The 22417-nt window shown below is 43.9% G+C and overlaps 1 protein-coding gene across 4 annotated transcripts in view; it reads left to right on the plus strand.

Moving 5' to 3' along the window:
* SLC39A11 (solute carrier family 39 member 11) overlaps positions 1-22417 on the plus strand; it is a 400550-nt gene that overhangs the window by 226412 nt on the left and 151721 nt on the right. The window lies entirely within an intron of this gene.

A 22417-nucleotide genomic window follows, 5' to 3' on the forward strand; every position in this document is an offset into this window, starting at 1 on the left:
GGACCGGCTCTGAGAATATCCTATTAGCAGCAGTACTTTACTGGTTACAAATTGGCATTGGGGCTAATAGCATTGGGGCTAATAGCATAGCCCTCTGCAAACCTGTGTCCTTATCCCCAGATACCAGAAGTTATTTGGTATTATACAGCACGCAAAGCATAGTCCCCAATAAGCAGCCTCCAGAGCTGCGATAGCACATGGGATGGGGAACTTCGGCCATTAAAACGACCTCTGAATGGATAACAAAATAGAGACCATCAGTCATAAATCAAGAGATCAGGCCGTTTTTTATTTATTGGATACCCCCCCTTCCCCCCCCCCCCCCCCCCCCCAAAAGAGAAGGTGCATTTAGGATTGCTAAATGGGTAATAGGTTAAATACGTCTGTGAGAAGAACACTTTGCACAATGCTGATATCGTGCACTATAGGAGTCAGTTGGTAAAAGTGAAATAGTGGTGTGCAGTGTGGACATTTGCAGAGCTGTACGCATCTTGGGGTGCATACTCCTCTTCATTGGCAGCACATGTCACCCACCAGACACAAGTCATTAACGTGTATTTGCATTTGCCACAGCAGATGCAAACAGTACGCCTCCTAAATTTGTATATTATATGCTCATACATGCAGGTTTGCTTGGGCTGCATATGCAGAAACATGCCTTTACTAGTGGCAAATCCATGGGGAAGGGAAATGTGTAATTGGAGCGATTTCCCTGATCCCCAGCACCGTCCTTCCATGTTCCTCTCACACTTATGTAACTTCCATTCTGCCATCATGGGAATCTTTTATCAGCAACCGTAATGCACATGAGAACTCATTTTATTCCCCTGCTGCAGCTATGCATTCTAGAATAACATACAGTATGTGAGCCTTGTTAATTATAGCTTTCAGTTTTATTGACTTCTATTTAAATACAGGAGATTAAACTGAAAGCTGTTAACAATAATACACAACACTCTATGCAAGAGGTTTGTACCCAAGACCTCATGTACCACAGTGAGTCGAAACCTAATACATGAGCTATTTGCTACTATGTAGACCGGGTTATTAATTCTATATACAGTATTGTCACAACATTCAGTTATTGTTTGTTTCTTACCTGGTTTGTGGCTTCTCCTGTCTGTTCAGCCTGCTCCATGCTGCAAGGAAGTTCTGTGTGGCCTGAGCTTTGCTAATTACAGCACCTGGAGGAGTCCTTGCTGCTGACAATCTCTGTATAGCTGAACTGTGCTGTGAGATCTGAGCTCAGCTAATTAGTTACACCTGGGTAACTCTCTCCTGCAGGAGAGTTCAGTGTAAACTGAGCATGCTCAGCCCACTGATTAGTTCACCTGTGGGTTCCCTGTGCTTCCTATAAAGGGCAGCCTCTGGGAGACAGAAGCTGCCAGAGTATAGGTTCACACCAGCTCCAGCGTTCCAGTGCCTTGTACTATTCCAGACTTCTGATTATTGTATTTGACCCCGGCTTGTTTCCTGACTATTCTCCTGCCTGATCCTTTGGTACCGTGTCCAGTGATTCCTGTGTATGACCTTGGCTTGTTCTGTGACCATCCTCCTGCCTGCTCCCTGTGTACCGCATCCTGTGCCTTCCAGTGTATGACCCGGCCTGTCCTTGGATACTCCTTTGCCTTTTCCTTGTGTTCCTACTTGCCCGCTCTGATACCAACTCGGCTAGACAACCACGCTTCCATATTTCACAAGCTACCGCCACTCATACGGGGAACCTGACCAGGGGGCCGCGACCGACGTGTCGGGTGCCGCAAAAGCCCATATCCCGCTTGGAGGGGTCACTGGCAGAAAACCCCCGGCACGGTTAGACTCCGCGCCCCTGTGTCAGGTCTAGCCAATCCCCGAGTGGTAGTGCACCCCAAGTTTGTGACAGAATACTCTGGCCCAACTGGAATATGGAGTCCGCTAGTGGTTTGTCTCATAAAGAACTCCTGGAACTCCTGCTGGCCAGGGTTAACAAGCAAGAACAGGACCAAGCTCTGATTATGCAAAGCTTGCAGACTCTGCAGCAGCAAATGGACTTCGCTCCACTCTCTCCAACACCTGCTATATCAGATCCAGGCACTATTGGAGTGCTTCGCCAGCTAATACAGCAGTTACAGGGGCTGCTGGCCAACATCCTCACCCTTGTCACTAAATTGCTTGGCGATTCCGCTATGGGTTTGGTACCTGCTAGACCCTTAGATTCCAGTCCAGGAACCCCATCGGCAGATGCATCTGTGTCTTGTAAGGACAGGTTCCTGAGTCAGCCTCGTCCTCCGCTGACAGATGAGGAACGCCAGCGGCGCAGGTCCTTGAACTTGTGCTTCTATTGTGGAGCCCAGAACCATTTTATCCAGGATTGTCCCCTCCGTGAGGCCAGGATTAAGAGTACTGCTTCTACGCTCACTCCGGAAAAGTTCCGTGGTTATCACTGGGGTCCCAGAACTAAGATCGTTTTACATAAAGACAGTAAAATTTTGGGCAAGCCACAAGAGGAGATCCTGTCGGTCCCAGCCCCAAGTGGGGGTCTGCACACATCCAGATGCCCAAAGTCTCCAACCCCAACGGGGGTATTCCCAAGCATTTTGCCCCAAGAAGGGTTTCCAAGTGTTGTGTTCCAGAAGGGGCATCAAAGTACTACACCCCAAGTGGATCCTCACAGCGTCGAGTTCCTAGAGGGATCTCAGAATAGTGAGCCCCAAGAAGGGATACAGAGTACTTCACCTCAGAAGAGGTCTCGGAGGGTAATTTCCCAGGAGGGTTCTCAAAGCTTCAAGCCACAGAAAGGGGTTCAGAGTGTCGTGCACCAGGAGGGGTCTCAGACTGTCAGGCTCCAAGCAGGGTCTCAGAGTACCACACCCCAAACAGGGTCTCTGAGCATTGCGCCCCAGGTGGGTTTCCTGGGCACTGCACCCCAAGAGGTGTCTCTGAAGGTGGTACCCCGAAAAGGGCTTCTGAATTCATTACCCAAAGAGGAATCTCCGAGTGTTACACCCCAAAAGGACCCTCTGGACGTCACACCCAAAGAGAAGTCTCTGAGTGTGGCTTCCCAAGTAGGGCCACCGAGCACTTTGCCTCAAGAAGGGGCTCTGTATGTCACCCCAAGTGGGGGTTCCGAGTCTATCACCCCAAGTGGGGGTTCCGAGTCTATCACCCCAAGTGGGGGTTCCGAGTCTATCACCCCAAGTGGGGGTTCCGAGTCTATCACCCCAAGTGGGGGTTCCGAGTCTATCACCCCAAGTGGGGGTTCCGAGTCTATCACCCCAAGTGGGGGTTCCGAGTCTATCACCCCAAGTGGGGGTTCAGAGTCTATCACCCCAAGTGGGGGTTCCGAGTTAAGCACCCAAGAAGGGTGTCCCCAATTAATCACCCCAGATGAGGGTTCCGAGTTAATCACCTCAGAAGGGGATTCCGAGCCAATCACCCCAGATGGGGGTTCCGAGTCCTTCACTCCAGACGGGAGTTCCGAGTGTGTCACTCCCAGTAGAGATCCATCTGCCCTTGCCTTCGGGCATGAGGACCCATCTGCCCTTGCCTTCAGGCATGAGGACCCATCTGCCCTTGCCTCCGGGCATGAGGACCTATGTGCCACGGCCTCCGGGCCTGTCTCCGTGGCCTCCGGGCCTGTCTCCACGTCCTCCGGGCCTGTCTCCACGTCCTCCGGGCCAGTCTCCACGGCCTCCGGGCCAGTCTCCACGGCCTCCGGGCCAGTCTCCACGGCCTACGGGCCTGCCTCCAAGGTCTCCGGGTCTTCCTCCGCAGCCTCCGGACCTGTCTCCAGTACCATCAGGGTCTCTAAGGTTCCAATGCCTGCCATTCAGGAAGATTTACCTGCCGTGCTGGAAGTCCCTACCCTACCCGAACTGTCCTCCCAGTCCATTCTTCAGGGGAATCCAGTTCAATTAGATCCATCTAAAGAGCCTCGGTTCGTCCAATTTGATGGAAATCTCACCCATTTCCAAGCCCTAGCAGACTATTATTTAGATGCTATGAACTCTGATCCATCCTCTGGGGTTAATTTGGCAAACATTGTCAAGTACTTAGTGTTGTCATTCAAGGGAGAAGCTATGGAGTGGGTTAGTCCACTCATTGAGACTCATGATCCCAGGCTAAAAGACCTAATTTCTTTTTCCAGGGCTGTGGTTGAAAGATTTGGACCCAAGACTCCTGGTGAGAGGTCTATCCTTGCCGCACCTGAGGTCAGTCAGAGTGGTGAGTCAGCTAGACTACATTCTAAAATTCCCAGAGCATCTCCAAAAAATTTTTTGAGACCCGATTCCTTGAATTTAAGAGGTGGAGTTATATGTGTAGGTTCTTCCAAGTTGGTGGTGGATCCTCATGAACTCCCTACACTGATCATGGACAAGGATTCAAGTTCAGAGTGTGGCTCAGATCATGATGTCACTGCTTTGTTGGGACGTCCAATATTCGCTACTGCCCGTTTTGTAGAACCAAAGGCCACATCTCAATCAACCAAATCCAAACGATCTTCCAAAAAGACGAAGCACCGCAGACGACCTTGAAAGTATCCATGTGGGGTGTTCGGAGCCCACCCCTAGAGGGGAGGGTAATGTCACAACATTCAGTTATTGTTTGTTTCTTACCTGGTTTGTGGCTTCTCCTGTCTGTTCAGCCTGCTCCATGCTGCAAGGAAGTTCTGTGTGGCCTGAGCTTTGCTAATTACAGCACCTGGAGGAGTCCTTGCTGCTGACAATCTCTGTATAGCTGAACTGTGCTGTGAGATCTGAGCTCAGCTAATTAGTTACACCTGGGTAACTCTCTCCTGCAGGAGAGTTCAGTGTAAACTGAGCATGCTCAGCCCACTGATTAGTTCACCTGTGGGTTCCCTGTGCTTCCTATAAAGGGCAGCCTCTGGGAGACAGAAGCTGCCAGAGTATAGGTTCACACCAGCTCCAGCGTTCCAGTGCCTTGTACTATTCCAGACTTCTGATTATTGTATTTGACCCCGGCTTGTTTCCTGACTATTCTCCTGCCTGATCCTTTGGTACCGTGTCCAGTGATTCCTGTGTATGACCTTGGCTTGTTCTGTGACCATCCTCCTGCCTGCTCCCTGTGTACCGCATCCTGTGCCTTCCAGTGTATGACCCGGCCTGTCCTTGGATACTCCTTTGCCTTTTCCTTGTGTTCCTACTTGCCCGCTCTGATACCAACTCGGCTAGACAACCACGCTTCCATATTTCACAAGCTACCGCCACTCATACGGGGAACCTGACCAGGGGGCCGCGACCGACGTGTCGGGTGCCGCAAAAGCCCATATCCCGCTTGGAGGGGTCACTGGCAGAAAACCCCCGGCACGGTTAGACTCCGCGCCCCTGTGTCAGGTCTAGCCAATCCCCGAGTGGTAGTGCACCCCAAGTTTGTGACAAGTATACTGTATGTACAATTTTTAAGTGCGCTACTGGTATATACTGTGCAATAATCGTGCCAGTCATCCAGTTCTCTTTTGACTGGTCCAATCATCTCCACTGTGTATGCAGCACCTTGGACCAATTTATCATGTGCAAAGGAGTCTGATTGAAGGGTGGAATCAAATCTTCTGCACAACATTTTAAGATCGCTTCTATAACAGTTGTTCAAAATAGCGTGACAATTGTAATGTGTACACTATTTTAAGTTATTTTTAAATGATCAGTTCATGGTACACCTGGTTGGATCCGTTATTTACATCAGAGAGGCAGGTGCATAGTTTTGTGTGTGACTCCATGCTAGCATCAGGTGCTAAGTCAGTCCTTGATTCCCCCTTCCCCACCCACCAACTAGCCAGCAGTGGCACAATATGTAGATCTACCTGACTTAAACTATGAATTCCAATTAGCTTACATATAGAGAATTAAAATAATGTCAAATAGCTTATATATTAAGTTTATTATATCTGGACTTGTGATCCCCTGCATGTGAGTTTTGTTGTTGTGTTTTGTAGACATTTGTTCCAAGAGAGGAAGAGAAGAAAGAAGTACTCTGTGTGGGGGCACCCTTATATCACAGACAGAGGGCTTGCTGGTATTGCTATTATCTAAAACATAGAATTTTTATTGGGGAAATTATTAAAACGGGGTTTTGGGTAGTATTTTTCCTTGTCTCAATAAAAGCGCTCTGCAAAAATATATAGGTTGATAGTGAGGCTTTTTGCAGCCTGGCAGCTAGTTACACAAGTGTCTGTAGCTTTTTGTGTAATTTTTGTGATCCTCATATATCCCCAATCGATTATACCAACATACAGGTAAGTTGTTATTTGGGGGGTTATAATCATGGGTCACACCGGAGAGACAGTACAGTAGGATAACCAGTAGCACGTGTATAAATGCAGAATCTCTATTTGCCTGACTTGCTGCTGTTTGACCAGCAGCAGATTTAGGTGTAGATCTGCTGGTGTGTATGGTTGAACTGGCTAGGTAGGTGAACAGAAGTAATGTGTGTGGGCGAGCTGTGGCACAATACAAAACTAATACAGGTGTGTATTATTTATTTATTATTATTTATTTGCAGTTTCTTATATTGCGCAGCAGATTCCGTTGCGCTTTACAATAGTAGACCGTGATAAAACAAACTGGGTAACAGACAGACTTGGAGGTAGGAGGGCCCTGCTGCAAGCTTACAATCTATTAGGTATATAGGAGGGAAACACAAGGACAGGCATCAGTAATAGCATAGCAGTCCCAACAAGTTACAAGTCCAGAAGGGAAGCTATATAATATATAAGTGCCTCAGAGGGTTATGCATGTGGAACTTAAATATGATAGGCTTGCCTGAAGAGGTGAGTTTTCAGGGAACGCTTGAAAGTTTGGAGGCTAGCGGAGAGTCTAATTGTGCATGGAAGGGCATTCCATAGGATGGGAGCAGCCCGATGAAAGTCCTGTAATAGTGAATGGGAGCTAGTGTGTATCTGAGGACCTTATCCTGCTGCTGTGATATGTGCTCGGAGCTCCTGGCCGCTATGCTGCTCACTTCCTTGTCACTGTCTCTCAGCTGTGCGCCGGTCACGTGTGTACATCACGTGGTCGGCGATCCCAGGCAAATAGAGATTCTGCATTTATACACGTGCTACTGGTTATCCTACTGTACTGTCTCTCCGGTGTGACCCATGATTATAACCTCCCAAATAACAACTTACCTGTATGTTGGTATAATCGATTGGGGATATATGAGGATCACAAAAATTACACAAAAAGCTACAGACACTTGTGTAACTAGCTGCCAGGCTGCAAAAAGCCTCACTATCAACCTATATATTTTTGCAGAGCGCTTTTATTGAGACAAGGAAAAATACTACCCAAAACCCCGTTTTAATAATTTCCCCAATAAAAATTCTATGTTTGAGATAATAGCAATACCAGCAAGCCCTCTGTCTGTGATATAAGGGTGCCCCCACCCAGAGTACTTCTTTCTTCTCTTCCTCTCTTGGAACAAATGTCTACTTAATACATTATATACTCAGGGGAGCACCACTGGCGGTCCAATAAAAAGTACACCACATATCCACTAAACCATTGGTGCTCAGGACCCATTTGTCCACTATAGGACTTGTCGCCAGTTCTTCACAGACTTGATACTATACCCTCACAACCATAACCCTAACAGTGGCTGATTACCACTGACCAGTGCGGATCTAACTCTCTCAAACTCCCTTTACCCCCCTTCCCCCCTATCTAATACTGATTGTTGTGTTTTGTATAAGGGAAATTCAACTGAAAGCTATTATTTTTTACAAAGTGCTCATACTGTAAATATTACATTATTAATGATCGCTCATGTTAAATGTCAATATGATATAGGAGGTTTGGTGTTTAAGTTCCTTGCTTGGAGTGTTGTGTTTTTTTTCCCCTGATAACATTTGTATTGGTTTTTCATATGAACATCAAACTATACAGTAATAAATCATATGGATTAATGTACAGTAAATATTCTTTGAACATATACAAAAAGTGTATGCTATCTCATCGCCCTGCTAAATTGTCGAAAATACATCCAAAACCTATACCTAAACAAATTAAATATCAACAAAAGAACATAAATCTAAAGAAATTCAATAAGACAGAGACAAGACATAACAGGGTAAGGGTAAACACATAATTATAAGAATACATTATATGAGACAGCAGATCATGAATGTTTATAATTAAATATGTAAGCATTTCAGATAGCAATTGAGATTTAGGGTAGAAATCTGATGGCAAGATAAGGCAAAAGTGTGTGAGATTTACCAATCCCCTACATCCGCAATATACATTTTACTTATATTACAGTGTAAAAGCCATACTCATGTTGAGATGTGTGATAAGTGGTTTTGCTAAGCTAATTAGGGTTGGCGATTTCCCAATGTCTAGATCAGTGGCTCTCAACCTCGGTCCTCAAGGACACCCAACATTGCACCTTTTACAGAATCACAGGTGAACTAATTAGCTCCACCTGTGATATTTTAAAATGTGTCAGGGAATGAGTGCACCTGTGCAACTGCCAGGTGCACTCATTTTTTTTTCAGTGCGGCAGGCACTCTGGGACTCGTTAAGTGTAGCAGATGGAAGATATTTCAAGGGAAGCTACATTTTAATCAAAACCTAATTGGTAACATTTTTATCTGTGACCTCATTACTCCATTATCTAGCAACGGTTTCCATAGCTTTTAGTGCACCATATAAATACCTAGTTTTATATGGAATTGACATGGTTGGAGTGCTGTATATATTACTATAGTGAGATGGTCACTGAAGGTTATTCTTACCATGTTGCACATCCATACTACATAGTTATGGATAGCTTTCTAGTTACATATCTGACTCTGGCACATGTGGTCTTCAGTTCTAATACCCAATAGGAAGTCCTGTGAGGTGTGTTTTATTTAATGCAGGAAATTTGTGTGTACAAAGGAAGATAATGGGAGGTATCCATTTTAATTTTTCAATCACTCCCACTAAAAGGAAGTTTAGATTGGCCCTTATGGAACACTGTCTATGTGACGACCCTCCTTCCCCCCAACATTTTTTGTTTCCGGTAATAAAGTTTGAATACTTGAAAAATGTGTGCAAGGCTGCATACAGATGTGTCCTCATACATCGTGCCTAAATATTCCATGCATTTGGAGATTCCTGGTGTGCGTGAGCTCAGGGCTGCAACAAGGGATGGTGCTGGGGTTTGCATGGCCAGGGTGTTGTATGTGATACCCATACATGCATGCAGAAGGGACAAATTACTTCCTTCCCCTGGTGAGCTTCCACTTATAGCTCACACCCTGGCTGAGGCTGCATTAAAAAGTAATTACAATTTACAGGGTATATTTTCAGTTTGGAAATTAGGTGAGGTCAGGGGTGGGAGGAGAAAGAGAAGCTTAGGGGGGACATATAAAGTGGCAGCTAAGGGATGGTCCCAGAGGAAGGGGCACCTACAGTGGCTAGCCGCACACTATAGAGATTGGAGCTGGGTGCAAGGGAGTAGGAGGGCTCTGGAGGCAGGTTGAGGAAGACTATGGGGATGGAGGAGGTGGAGCAGCTGGAAAGTGGATTATGTCCACCCTGGCACTACCCGTACTAACTATAGATGGCAGCAGCACTGTGGCCAGTGCTTTGACTAGCGCCTTTCCAATATATATATGTGTGGGCGCGTGCGTGTGTAGGGCACCCCCGGTATGATGTGACTAGAAGGCCTGTTTAATGGGCATGCATTAACTTTCTGAGCATACTGATTTGTGGTGTACTCAACAAGACCCTGTGTCTTAGGAGATTTGTTTGTTCCGATGCTAAGGCCTGTTGTGTGCTAAGCAGGCCTCCGATGTGCACATGAATTAGGCTCATTAACAGTCATTCACATTTGTTTTACTGCATACCTTGTTTGAGGGCATGTTCCCTTTTTAATAATTGTATTCCCCTTGTTAAACTGTTCAGGATTTAATGTTAATTATGTAAGTGTGACCTGACTCTGACCCTACAGCTCACATAGAATCCATATTGTATATATATGTAAAGCCGCAACAGGAATTGTATTGCTGGATCATTAAGGATGACAACAATACAGTGTGATCAATCCTTGTAAGTGCACATTAGTAAGACCCGAGGATTAGTGATTATTGGTTATCAAGGAAGTAATAGGGTCAACATCAGCTGTTAGCTAGGTAATTGTTGCCTAGTCAATATTGTATTAAATGGCTGATTCCAAATTATAAAGCCTATTCATCTTCCTTATGTTAAGCATGCAGAAATGTGGCTTCTGCATAAGTTAGGTAATGGAATCATTCATTATTAAGGCCCTATCCACTAGTGCAGGGGTCCTCAAACTATTTTGCTCTGGGACCCCATTAGACAATTAAAAATAATTACGGGACACCAGCAAGTTCCTGCAGAAGGCCATCACATGTGTAGTCAGCAGACAGAACATACATGGCTGCATTGTGGTGGCACAAAATGATGGGAGGAGCCTAAAATAACAGACAATGCAACAGATCTATCAGACTCCTTGAATCACTGACTGAGATTTGAAAAGTCATCAGCCTGATGTTCAGCAACATTAAGTCGCGACCGCATGCTGAGAAGGACGGGGCCCACTTTGGGGTCAGGACCCACAGTTTGAGAAACACTGCATTAGTGAGATGTGTCCCAGCAATCGGATGCATTTTGGTTACAATGTGGGCGGGACCTTCCTGGGGGTCAGGATTGCATATATGATGCATTGCATGTGGTCCTTTTCCATCCAATGTATCTCATGTGATCCTAGCAGGGTTTAACAGGCTGCGACAGATATTCGTGGCAGCCAATGAGATCTGTGAGTTTGATGTAAGGTGCACGGGAGTGCGCCTGGCATTGCAATCGCACAAAAAGCACCTGTGATGTTCCAGTTTTCATTCGACTGTCGCAATCACATGAAAACATGCCATATCGCACTAGCGGATAGGGGCCTTTAGGGCTTTAAAGGGGCTACCAAATATTCAGCAAACTCCGAAAACTTCTGTTTTGTGGGTTTGCCTGCAGGAATCATTGCCAACCCTAGATAGTGCTGGTTCCCAGAGCACAGCTCCTTCTTGTGGAAAGGAGATCTGGGGTAGCAAAGGTCTGAGCAGATTGCTCCGCACTGAGTGCCCCGCGCACCGTGTGTATAGATGATCTCAGGTTATGTGCAGCCGGTTTGGACTATGGTGGCAACTTGGATGCTTAATTATCAGGGCCATCAAAATATATGATGCATTTTTAAATGGGGAATTATTGTTTACAGTAAGTGCTAGCAATACATGTATGCAAGTTGTATTATTTACTCAATATTTGTCAAAAACGATATCCTTTGGTGGCAGTGGAAAGGGCTTGCTTATCCTTCAGAGGACTCCTTTATTGGCCAGACGCGATATGGTCGCTAGGTCGACCACTAAAGCTCGGCACATGAAATAGGTCTAAATGGCTAAGGTAGACCGTGTTGGAAGGTCGAAACAAACATTAGGTCGACCATAGGAATGTTGACAGTTAAAAGCTTTGTTTTTTCCAGAGCAGGCGGTATTTCATACCCTACCAACCACTGGGGCATGGAGGGAGAATATAATATCCAGCGGGCATAATTCCCGACGCATGGCAAGCGGGCGCAGTACACGGATACGGTGTCCACGTCGAAATTCGGATAAAAAAAAAAACGTTTTGGCTGTTGACCTTCCCATTCTCGGCCTAATGCTAGTGTCAACCTTCCGATCCTGTCAACCTATTTCATGTGTCGACTTAAGCCCTGTCAACCTTCAGTGGTCGACCTAATGTATGTCGACCATCATTGTGTCAACCCTATGATCTATACCCAGCCAGACATCTCGATTTACAGTATAATGTGGTTACTTGTGGATTTCTATTGTGGTTATCGGCCATATGTTTATATAATTATTCACCCCGTGCCGGTGCTGCCCTCTCTTCCATGTGTACAATTATATCCACAAAGCAACTTGCTTTTCTTGTCCCAGAGCTAGTAAAATACACGACCCTGCCTGTTGGAGTATTTACTGTGTATACTGGAGCTGGAAAGCACAGGAGGATTCCAGAAAGGTAACACACTGTAAATATTGAAAGTCGCAGGAGGCTCATTGTATTTATGGACAATGATCAGAAGGTGGAAATCTCTTTGTTAGCTGCTAAGTATTCCACTACAGGGCAGTACAACTGTCTGAGGAGTTGCTGTATTGAAGCAAGAACACTACACAGAGATGTTTTCAGAATTGAAACTTAATCCCTGAAGAACATTTGTATTTTATGACTGTGCCACCTTTTAGTTTACCTGCTGTATTTACATCTGCTTCTGTCATTGTATCTCAGTAGTTTGAAATGAACGTAAGCACACCCTATATCGCTGCAGAGAAGCGTTCCTTTCATCCGTGTGATACAGCTTAATTTAAAAGAAAACTGCAAAAGCTAAATATTTAACTACTTTGCTGCCAGAGAAGTTACTGACACTGTATCTCTGCTAATCTATTAATTGGATGTAATATTCAACAAAGATAGAGTTTTAGTCTTAAAAGTGAGGTATATACTCTAGGGATCTCAAGTGCTGCTTCATTACCAGCGTCCTAGATGGCAGACTGGGAGAAAACATTAGTGTATTTCATAGAAATTATTGTCATTCACCCTTTGGTAGTTTCTACATTACCACAGCAGAGAAGGGGGTGAGTGCTCGCGCTGAATACCTGTTGTGGCGAGGGGGCTGCTGGGCTGGAGTGGTCCAAACTCCCAGAGATACAGTAGATTGCAGGTGGGTAGCCTAGCGCTCACCTCTTATGTAGCCCTGTGGTGTATGTGGCAGATATGAAATAAAGTAAAGAAACTCGATGTTCCTTTAAGAGGTTTATTAGGTACAAAGTGTCTGCGTACTAAAATGTGCAATATAACACCGTCTCACCAACCAGGAGCTGCTGCACGGTGGTAAATTTGCAGACTGGATGGCAAGGAGGGCTGGGATATTGCCGTAGGGGTGGAAGGGGGTGTAACGGGGTATTGCCCCTGTGATAACGTCTCACAGGGAACTGGGTAGGTGGGGGGTGGGAGGCAGTGTTCAAGCCGTGCAAGTATGCAGAGTACTTGGATGGTAAACTAAAGTAAAGTTTAAAGCCTGAGTTTACCATCCAAGTACTCTGCATACTTGCACGGCTTGAACACTGCCTCCCACCCCCCACCTACCCAGTTCCCTGTGAGACGTTATCACAGGGGCAATACCCCGTTACACCCCCTTCCACCCCTACGGCAATATCCCAGCCCTCCTTGCCATCCAGTCTGCAAATTTACCACCGTGCAGCAGCTCCTGGTTGGTGAGACGGTGTTATATTGCACATTTTAGTACGCAGACACTTTGTACCTAATAAACCTCTTAAAGGAACATCGAGTTTCTTTACTTTATTTCATATCTGCCACATACACCACAGGGCTACATAAGAGGTGAGCGCTAGGCTACCCACCTGCAATCTACATTACCACAGCAGTCACAGGATTACCTGCCATTAGGCATGCTAATCCTGGAGAATTCGGGATTGAAAAAAGATGAAGCCCAGGATTGGCTTTCCATATTTAAAAAGAGGCTCACGCTGCGCAGAGCTGCATGTCATGGATTGGGAACAGCTGGTCAGCGTCTGAGTGGGTGCTAAGAGGCTGCCCGGCATTAGACTGAAATCCCAATAATTTGGGGGCCAAATCCTGGGCTTGCGGCCACCCTACCTGCCATCTACAGATGAAGCACCCGTCTTCTTTGCCGGGCGCCCGCCAGATCCCTTTCACTGCGATAGGGACTGGGACGCATGCGCCTCCCAGTATCACGGTGGCTGGGCAGCGTCTCCCTGACGGTCTCCACTTCAGGGAGACGCTGCCCAGTTGGGGGGGGGGGGTGAGGTGTCGGCGACCCCCGGCTGGCTCCGTTGCCACGGGGCACATAGCCGGCCGCTGGCGGGGGCTGGTGATGGAATCGCCAGCCCCTGCAAAGAAGAGAGGCGCTACATCTGTACCACAGCAATAAACCAGGCTTAAACTAGCCTTTATTGTATTGTGAATGCTGTATGCAGTAGGACAAGTATAAGAACCATGTAAATTATAATTTTACGGGTACATTTATGTTTTGTTTATTCAATTTCAGGGGATATTAACAAATTTGTACATTGTTCTACAGCTGATGCGCTGTTCTTCTTAGAATATATGGAATAGATATGTAAAATAATGTTTTGCTTTTATAGAATAACCCATATTTCAGCCTTTTATGATTTTTAGCAGAATAAACACTTCAATTTCTTATGCAACTGGAAGTGTGTTTTGTATTTATATACTGGGTCATTCCATGTCAAATGAACACACTTTTTATTAAACCACCTCAGATTTTGTTCAGCTTTCGTATATATATGTAGAGAATATATGTAGTCTAAGAAAAATGCAACATCAAAATACAATATCTCCTGCCGTCTCAAAATTATGTCTATATATTTTCAAACATCTGTCAAAAACACACAAGCCGCTTATTTTCAATAATAATCTCCATAGCAGCTCTCCACTTCAATGCCGCTGGTGAGGGGGTGTCTGCGGCAAGGGTGGCTTTTTTTGTCAAGGATCGCTGATAACAAGACATACTCACCGTTTAACCCTCGCACTGACCACTCGCCCTATTCAACCTTCCGGTGGAGTACTCCCCTGAACGACACTGTTCGTCCCAAAATTCAGCGAGCCTCGCCGATTTGGCGGCCGCACATGCCATTTTAACCTCGCTGGAAAAACCCAGCAAGGTGGGAACGGCGAGTGCAGGGGGGTCAGTTGAATACTGCCTTGCGAGCTGTGACGGCCAGCTATTAGCAATGCTTGCCGTGACAGCTCACCAAAGATCATTCAATATACCCCATAGAGGTGGATGTGACATTTTACAGTGTTTTTAATGCAATTTCCTATAATATACAACTTGATAGGCTTTGTGAGGAACACAACATTTTCCAAAGCCAAATATACATTTTTCAAAAAATGCTTTGACAAAAATGTAAAAAAATAATAATAATCTACTGTATACTAATGTTAAATGTCTATCAAAATGTAACAGTAGGAGGAAAGTGGATAATACTTTCCATATTCCAATTTTTTGACAAAATCTGAGTTGGTGAGGTAAAATCAGTGTGTTGATTTGACACAGAATGGCTCTACTGTACCATTAAGCTTCCAATGGGTACTATCATTAACAAAAAGTAGGCATCAGCAGTTGTTATTGATAATAGCAATTAGATAAAGATGTTGAGTGTGTCTACGTAAAGCACACTCACACGTCAGAAAAGGTGACATAGCCATGGCATGTCCTATCCTGCCTACCCTACCCCTCTATCCATTCCTACTTATCCTATTGTTTTTCGTTTGTCCACCGACCTCCTTTTAGTCTGTTAACTCTTATGAGTAGGGCCCTCCTTCCTCATGTACTCACCCTACCTCTTTACCTCACCAGTCCTCCTGCCCTGTTCTTCCCTTTCTCTACTTCATCTTCAGTCTCCTCGACAATTTCGACACCTACTTCAGAACTGATGCTGATTTGAGTTCTACCAGCTATACCCCTATTTATGCTGTATTTTATCAACACACCCTGTACGTTACCTTGTTATTTATTTTTTGTTTGTTATGTACGGCGCTGCGGACACTTTGTGGCACCTTATAAGTAAACAAACTACTACTACCTGTCTCCAATGTGCCCCATGCGGGTCAGATCTCCACAGTGGGAATTCCATTGTTATACGCATCGGTGGAGCATGTCAAGTGTTTCTCCTGTCTGGTGCGCACAGCTGCTGTCGCTGACATTATTATGATGATCTGTAATTTTGATGGGCAGGTAACTACGGTAGTTTTTTTGTAAATTGCAAAATTTATGGAGCAGAGAACCTTTTACTGTAAATTATACGGAGAATAACATTTGACCAAGGAGAGCCTTGACCATTTGAATACACAATGCAAAGTTACTTCTAATGTTTGTAATGATTTACAGCACTTTGTGAAATATTACTTATAGTACATAAAAATGTTCAGTGTTTAAAAAGGTATGACATTAGTGTGCCTGCCTATGAAGATATTCATTGCAGAAGTCTATAGATATCGGCTATATATATATGGCTATATGTAACTTGTATGTTACAAATTATTTTCTAGACAAATTATATAATTTAAGCAACGCTGAAATATGCAGCATATAGAGTGTTAACGTGCCTTCATTTGTATGTATTTATGTGGGTGGGGTGACTACAGAGGGCTACCCCTTACATATGTCACCCACAGACAAGTCCTTGTTTCTCCACTAATTAAAAGTGCTGCAGCTAAATTCTCTCTGCAAACCTTTTTGTGTTTTTCCCTTTAGGATGCCAACGCTGTGATAAAACAATAGTTAATTAAACAAGAAAGAAAGGCAGAATCCAATAAAAATAACATGAATAAGGAAGGAATAAATGATTAGACTGTAGGCACCGCTAGCTCTCATCTACTCAGTAAGGGATTTCAGAAGGCGTCAGTCGAGTACTTTATAACCGAGCATGCTCCCACTGTCTCTACAGGAATGCTAGTTTTCATAAAGTTCCCTATAGTTATGGTTCCCATAAATGTTATTTAGGGGCCAAATGCAGTAAAATAATAATAGCGATATCTCACCAGTAATTAGGGACCATTTCTATTGTTTGGGAATGAGAGAGAACTTCAAATACAAGTATTAGTGCCACACACCATGAGAGGGGGATGTTCCACTTATGATTGGACAGTTCTGGTTCCCTTTCATAGAGGTGTAGTTGTTTTCTGGTACTCACCAATAGCACTCTCTCCATGGTATTTGCTGAACATACTGTATGGTGTTGCGACATGTGCACAGGGCGTCACGAGGCAGGGGGGATATACATCAGCATTATAAAAGCATCCTATAAATGTGTGTGTTAGTATAAGTATGTAGGGGCATAATTAAAGGTTTCAGGTGCCCTAGGCTAATACATTTGTACTGTAGCTCCCCTTGTAATGCTGCTAACCACATGTTTATGGGCACTCAGGGACTCGCCAGTCATACTGCCCATGTGCATAAAACAAATTTATACAACTGGCATGTATGATATAATGTTTGTGGTGTATGAAGGAGGCTTTGGCTCTAGGCTGCCCAGCTGGCGCTGCAGCACAGTGTACATTAAGTATTAGTTCCTTCAGGAAGATACATTGGCACAGTCATCCGGCAGTCACCTTAAGAACTTTACGCCCCACATTACATTGGGACGGGTGTTAAGTAACAAGTATAGAATAAATTGGGTCTTAATTTTATTCTTTGGCTTTTGCCTGTAACGGTGCCCCCCCCCCCCCCCCCCCCCAAGTCCTAGTTTCCAAGACTGCATCCTAATAAGCCTGTTGGTTACCTTAAGCCTGTTGGTTAATCAGGCACTGCCCCTTCACCCGCAAGGGCTTTTATTGAGCCAATCAGCAGCAGGCCTATTTTTTTAAAACATTTTTCACGTTCTGTCCACAGTGTCCACTCATTTGGCCATGCTAAAACTGTTGTAAGGCATGCAAGGATATTTAGTTCAACAATAGCTGGAGAGCCAAAGGTTCCCCATCCCTGGCCTAATGTATGGGGACCTTTATTCGGAAAACCATACATTTCTGAAAGTGAATGATCGTACACAAACTTTGTTTTATGTTTTGAAACCTTGTTTTATGCTAAATGTAATTTATTTGTGTGTATTTCATGTGTGTGATGTATTTACACAACATAAATGCAAGATACCTCAGGATACATGATTGAAATATAAAAATATTCTTAAATACAGAATAATCTGTTATCAGAAATTCTTCTGGTCCCGAGCATTTTGGATAAGGGATAGGGCTATTTCACACGCTCCGGCTCCTGCTGGGCGGCTAAACCCCGCACGTCCAAAAGCAGTACCGCACACAGTAGTTAATAATGGACACGATTGTGTCCATTCACACGGGACGGCCATGGCCTGGCCGTCCGGCTGCAGCCGGATCCCACCACTGGAAAAGCTGTGGCAATCCCCACCATTCTAAACTTCTTTGTGTGGCACGGCTTCTTGGCCTTGCGGGGTTTCACCGCCCGGCAGGAGCGTGTGAAATAGCCCATACTCAACCTGTACCTTCTTTTTTTTATCTTGTTCATTATAATACTGTAATTCTAAGAGGTGGATTTAATTAGCAACAATAATTTACTGCATATATACAATTATGCCCAGTAAATTTGTCACTAAAGTTAACCCATTGATTTTGGAAAAGTACAAGGAGCTATGGATTAACCCATTAGCGGAACCCAGTGCAATTACTGTAATTTTTTGTTCAGGTTTCAACAGAAATCTGCATCAAGTGCAGCCTGTTAATTACCATGGTTAATAAAATCCAGTGGCATCATTTATCCCCACACTACTACACTTTTCACATGTTCACAGTAGTTACATGTCTATATTCAGACTATTGTATATTCTATATAACAGACAACTGCACAGTACAACTTCTCTTCTCCTGTGTGCTGTTCTCACTGTCTGTTCTTCAGATTCATCATTTGTCATTTTTTGATAGTGATTCGCTTGATTGTCATAGGGATTTTACTCTGATGTTGTCCAGTATTTATGCAAAATTAGTTGCGGTAATGCCTTATGTATGCATTACATATACAGTACATGCCCCCGATCTGAATTAATATTTTCCTTTATGTTCTATTCAAATGCTTTAAAATGTGGCTTGTCATTAATATAAACAGAAGTGCTGCCTCTGGGAATGTAAAAGCTTCATTTCATCTTTTCCCCACCAGGAGAAATATGTGTACTTTGTTGGGTTCTGAGTGGCGGCTTATTAAGTGGATGCTGTAAAAACGCTGAATTAATGAACCTTGGTGGAATGTGAACTGGTTTAACGGGGATAATGCCATAGTGTGATGCTCTTGCGGTGTGTACTCAATAGCGTAGCAAGCAGGGGAAAGGCTGCGGGGGAATTCTATGTAGGCAGCTGAATTAATGCAGATCTCCAAAAAGCTAAATTGCTACTGAACATATCACAGAGAATGAGAGGGAGGATAATAGCCCTGAGGTTTCTGGAAGAAACACTGTATTGTCAAAAGAATTTAAAAGTTTGTGCACATGCCTAACACTCCTCCATAGCTCAGCACTTATATCCTACCTGTCAACTGTCCTGATTTTCATTGGACAGTTGCGCACACCGTCTGTTCACAGGAAACAGGGCATGGCAGCTCACACAGTACTGACCCTGACCACACATCACGTAAATAGGGATGTGGCCTCATGATTGAAGACATTACTATGAAGCCATGCCCCTTTACTGTGGCCACACCCATTTCCTGGAATGCGCAATGCCGCACAGGAGTCTCCTCTCTGGATCTCAGAATACTGGGTGGTTTGGTCATATTTCGCACACAGTTAGTGTAATTGGTCATTGAGTAAGTTCGGTGAAGTGATAACATGTCTGGTTGTTATCATCGGACAATCAGCTACTACTTGTGAAGTTACAGGCTTTGTTTGAAAAATTAAAACAAACGGATGGCCCTTTAATGGCGCTCTTATCACCTGGGATCCAAAAAATGTAAAAGACCTCTCCATGTAAAGTTCTCCTTTGCGTCGATCTTTCTTTTTAATTCTTTGTTCCTCAAAGGCGTGTCATAAAGAGAGGAAAAAAGAAAACCATATATAGTGTAGTAGGTCTCGGATAAAAATATTCTGAGATAAGGGATATAGGTCTTCCTCTTATGGGTGGTGTTGTCTTTATTGATCTTTATGGGGTCACCTCAGTGCAGACTTGAAAACTTGCTTACATAAAGCTTACATTCATTTAGGATCGAGAAAACATATAACGGTTTCTTTAGGCTATTCACATATGCCACACACACAGATAGACCACAATGAGTGGTAGGAGATAACAAGTTATCACAGGGTGGGGGGCGCAATAAATGAGCTGCCTTATCAAAGCTGCTGTGTACTAAAAATGGGTTGTCAAACCCGTGAAAATGAACAAAACGAATAGGGGGTGTACACTGCGCTGGTGGATAAAAGATTCAATTAAATTAATCAATAGGTGCCAATATTATTCAGATAGGAACAATTTATTATTATACAATAATATAATTTTTTTTTTATAAAATAGGTAAAAAGTAGGTAAACATAGATAACCACAATGAATGCTTTGGTGCTTTGGGTAATTGAAACTTCTGGAGGGGAATGGATATATAGATCAGTCCATACGGTACCGTATTTTATGCAGAAAAAAGGATGAGATCCGTTCCTAAGGTGCCTTCCGAGATGTCCTTTACGTATTCCTGTTATGTTAAGTGGGGGTCCTGTTCCTGGTATTGGTGGCGTCGTATTTGTGGGGTAGCACTCCCCGGTCAGATAGATGGAAGTCCGTTTTGCTGGACTAGGACCAATCCTCCAAAACTTTAGGGGAGGGCAAAAAGGTAGTTCAGGATAGGTTGGGTCTCAGGGCATATCTCCAAATATTTGTAGTAGATTGTATGGGGCTGTGGATTCCCTCTCCTCACAACGTGTTTCGCCTGTAAGGAAGGCTTTTTCAAGGTAACCATAATGAGTGCTCACACAAATGCTTACACCAACTGGATGCGACTCCTCATAAAAAGGTTTCTTTCAAGGTACTCCTTTTATTTTCAAAAAATTCCTTTATTTTCCCACCCAAAACTTTTTTTCCATATAAAATTTCCAGTAAAAGCTCACAGGTAACACACACAAGATGGAACCACAGTTTTATGTCAAGACTGCAAAATAGGTGATAATGAATCCGGGCATGCTCACCTACCGGCAGAATTGGAAACAGTCAGTGTGGACCTGTACCTAAAAAACACCAACGCATTTCGACATATAAATGTCTATATATTGTTTTATTTTTTCCTCTCTTTATGACCCACCTTTGAGGAACAAAGAATTAAAAAGAAAGATTGACGCAAAGGAGAACTTTACAAGGTGGGGACTGTTACATTTTTTAGATCCCAGGTGATGAGAGTGCCATTAAAGGGCCATCCGTTTTGTGTTTTAGTATCAGGAGGTTTGGCAACCTCCATGTTGATGGTCTTTCTATAGCTGCTCTTGGCGCAGTTCTGATTCTGTCAATTTCTTTTATTTTGTTTGAAAAATGGCAGGAGCTGATTGGCCAGTGATAAAAACCAGACACTTTATCCCTTCACCGAGCTTAATAAATCTACCCCTCAATTCACAACCTTGAATATTTTACATACTGCATATTGAAGACTTACAGAGGAAGATTCCATTTTTGGGGGCACACATCAGAGCAATTCAATTGTTGATTGGATCGGGCACCAATTGCTTTAAATGAGCCCATCTGGGGTGGGTTTTTGTGACAATATGCCACACAGAAGCGCTGATAATATCAGTATTTTAAACCTTTTCTAGAAGGGAGGATTTAATCTGGGTTTAGATTGCTGCCCCCTATATTCAGAGGTTTTTGTGGTCCTCTGGTGGAAAGCTTTTGGGGGTAGAAGATTGGTGAATAAACGTCAACTTCTGTTTATAGGAGGCGCAGCTTTACCCAGAGCAATAAACACAATTGATATATATTCAAAATATAAATTTATTTTCCATATAGCATAAAAAACACAATTATTCGAAGTGCACTTCTTAATAAAAATAGACAGACAGGACAAACTACATATAACATATAACTAGAATCATTATGAGGCTGTATTAATAACTAATGAGGCTTTGGTAATTTAGGCTTTTCAGATATATATGAGGCAATGGATATAGTTACCAGTCCCGCATTTCAGAGAATCAATCTCATCTGTGACCATATATTGTGGTTTTTGGAGTTATTTTTCCCTGGTGTGCTTTTGGCAGTCTTCTCTTTGTGGGGTATAAGTGCCCCCTTTACTTGTATCCAACGGGACTCCACACTCCCAGGCTTAGATGTTGCTCAGATCCATATACCAGTCACAGTCTCTGTCAGCCCAATGGCAATGGGTTTGTAGTTATCAGCATACTCACAGATCAGGAGGAAGCCGCCGACACACCAGAGGCGGAGAAACGCGTATGTGAGCCTCTAATCTATCACCAAAAACCGCTGATAACTACAAACCCATTGCCATTGGGCTGACAGAGACTGTGACTGGTATATGGATCTGAGCAACATCTAAGCCTGGGAGTGTGGAGTCCAGTTGGATACAAGTAAAGGGGGCACTTATACCCCACAAAGAGAAGACTGCCAAAAGCACACCAGGGAAAAATAATTCCAAAAACCACAATATATGGTCACAGATGAGATTGATTCTCTGAAATGCGGGACTGGTAACTATATCCATTGCCTCATATATATCTGAAAAGCCTAAATTACCAAAGCCTCATTAGTTATTAATACAGCCTCATAATGATTCTAGTTATATGTTATATGTAGTTTGTCCTGTCTGTCTATTTTTATTAAGAAGTGCACTTCGAATAATTGTGTTTTTTATG

Source organism: Crinia signifera, chromosome 6 (assembly GCF_055691185.1).
Source record: "Crinia signifera chromosome 6, ASM5569118v1, whole genome shotgun sequence".
NCBI classification, from domain to species: domain Eukaryota; kingdom Metazoa; phylum Chordata; class Amphibia; order Anura; family Myobatrachidae; genus Crinia; species Crinia signifera.